Below are 2901 nucleotides of genomic sequence, written 5' to 3'. Positions count from 1 at the left end.
GCCACCGACGCCGCCCCGCTCCGGCCGGCCTCCTCCTCCACCTCGGAGACCTCCATCCCCGGCCATAGACGAACTCCGGTGAGCTCCAAGTCAGGTCGACCTCGAAATCCACGCCGATGAACAGTGCATGAACCGTGTTCTGAGATCCAGATCTAGATCCGGTTGACTTCTCTCCCCCGAACCCTAATTTTTGTGCATACTTTGACCTGCATATCTCCGCATTCGTAGCTCCGATTTGGACATATAGTATATCAAAATGTTCGTCTCGAAGAGTACATCATTTCATTCCATTGCATCATTTTCATTTGAGTTCATCTTGATGCCCGAAATGCTGTTAGAAGGAGGCTTCGTGAGTTAATTGTCAGATCTGCTAGTTCATCTTAGACTTTTCTCATTTTTGCCATGATTGTTGTGTGCATGATATGCCTATGAGTCCTTCATATGTTTTGTTAAGCATCTTGTTATCTTTCCAGAGGTGCAACCCATGAATTTTTAGGATGTGTGTGGTGACTTGTGCAAGCTTGCAAAGTGAGGCACCCGGTAAATCTGTTTTCAGGGACTTAGTAGTTTTCACTAAGTCTGGGATTATTTAGTTCATGATGCCATATGTTCTTGCTGTTTCCTAGTGATCCGTGCCTCTTTTGAGGATGATCAGTAAAGGAGTTTTGTTAATCTTGTTATGCGCTATCCATCCGTGCCTTTGTTTGCAATTATGGAGCACCCTAGCTTGAGTCAATCGAGCTCTACTTTTGCTTCTTTATGAATCTGGGCAGATCATCAACTCGTTTGCGATTTTGCCGATGCTATTGTAGTTGATCCGTGCATGCCATGCCATTGTTCTTGCCATGTCTAGCTTGCATTTTGTGCCTTATTAATGGATGTATGCTTGCCTTGCCATGACTTGCACCGTAGTGAGTGCATCGAGCTCGTTTATATGCCTTCGTGAGTTATATTTCAGCATGTCTCAGTTTTCACTAAGTCTGAAAACTGATTGTGTTTTAGCTATGTTCGTGTGCTCGTTAGTATATTTTGTGATCCCTTTTGGCCCCAGGTCACTTAGGGACTTTTGTTAAGCTTGTTGAGTAGCTCCATGCCATGTTCTTATTTATCTTAATCAGGTCATGTGGCATGTTGTTTTGCTGCTCCGAAGAGGGCTTCATGATCTGGAATTTCAGACAAGTGTTAATTTCACTAAGTCTGAAATCTGTTTTGCATTTGCGTTTTTGCCATGCTTGTTTGAACCTCTTTATGGATGAATTGGCCGTGGCTCAGTGCTAGACTTTTGTTAAGCATCTTGAATGCTTCCCTACCATGTATTTTGTTGTCATGTTTGAGTGCTGTAGCATGTTCATATCATTGCATTTAGATGCCTACTTGCTGTAAATCGCAGACCGGTGTCATTCTTAAATCGCTTGCCATTTCCAAACCGTAACTCCGATTCCGGCATTCTTTATATCGTTTTCAAGCGATTTCATCCCATATTTCCAGTGGCACACTTGGTTTTCCAAGTTGAGGCCAGGTTCGTGCATTTCCTGTCATATCTTGCATTTTGCATCCCGCATCGCATCCCGCATAGCATACCATCATTGCATCTTATTGTTTGAGCTTGCACGTGGTTGATTGTATCCTTGTTGCTTGTTTGTCTTGTTTGGGTAGAGCCGGGAGACGAGTTCGCTAACGAGAAGCCCGTTGAGTTTGCTTTTGAGGATCCAGTCAACTCTGACAGCTTTGCAGGCAAGATGATCATACCCTCGAAATCACTACTATCTTTGCTATGCTAGTTTGCTCGCTCTTTGCTATGCCAATGCTACGATGCCTACCTTTTGCTTGTCAGCCTCCCAATTGCCATGTTGAACCTCTAACCCACCATGTCCTAGCAAACCGTTGATTGGCTATGTTACCGCTTTGCTCAGCCCCTCTTATAGCGTTGCTAGTTGCAGGTGAAGATTGGAGCCGTTCCTCGTTGGAACATTTATTTACTTGTTGGGATATCATTATATTGCTATGTTATCTTAATGCATCTATATACTTGGGAAAGGGTGGAAGGCTCGGCCTCTCGCCTAGTGTTTTGTTCCACTCTTACCGCCCTAGTTTCCGTCATATCGGTGTTATGTTCCCGGATTTTTGCGTTCCTTACACGGTTGGGCTATAATGGGAACCCCTTGATAGTTCGACTTGATTAAAGCTTTTCCAGCAATGCCCAACATTGGTTTTACCATTTGCCACCTAGTCTCTTTTTCCCTTGGGTTTCCGGAGCCCGAGGGTCATCTTATTTAAACCCCCCCGGGCAAGTGCTCCTCTGAGTGTTGGTCCAAAAATGTCAGCCGTCGGTGGCTACCAGGGGCAACTCTGGGCTGGCCTACCGGAAGTTTGGACAATCTGAGTGTGCCCTAAGAAAGAGATATGTGCAGCTCATATCGGGTTTTGTCGGCACATCCAGGTGGTGTTGTTGGTCTTGTTTTAACCTGTCGAAATGTCTTGTTGTACCGGGATACCGAGTCTGATCGGTGTGTCTCGGGTGGAGGTCTATTCCTTCGTTGACCGTGGGAGCTTGTCATGGGCTAAGTTGGGACTCCCCTGCAGGGATTGAACTTTCGAAAGCCGTGCCTGCGGTTATGGGCAGATGGGAATTTGTTAATGTCCAGTTGTAGATAACTTGAACATAAACTTAATTAAAATGAATCAACCGTGTGTGTTACCGTGATGGCCCCTTCTCGGTGGAGTCCGGGAAGTGGACACGGTGTTGGAGTAATGCTTGCACAGGTTGTTCCTCTAGATTCTCGCTCGCGCGTTGCCTCCTCTTCTCGCTCTCTTTTGCGAATAAGTTAGCCACCATATATGCTAGTCGCTTGCTGCAGCTCCACATATATTTGCCTATCCTTCCTATAAGCTTAAATAGTC

This window comes from Triticum aestivum, chromosome 2A (assembly GCF_018294505.1).
Source record: "Triticum aestivum cultivar Chinese Spring chromosome 2A, IWGSC CS RefSeq v2.1, whole genome shotgun sequence".
In the NCBI taxonomy this organism is placed as follows: Eukaryota; Viridiplantae; Streptophyta; class Magnoliopsida; order Poales; family Poaceae; genus Triticum; species Triticum aestivum.
The sequence above is the reverse complement of the archived record's forward strand: the minus strand, read 5'-3'. Positions refer to the sequence as shown.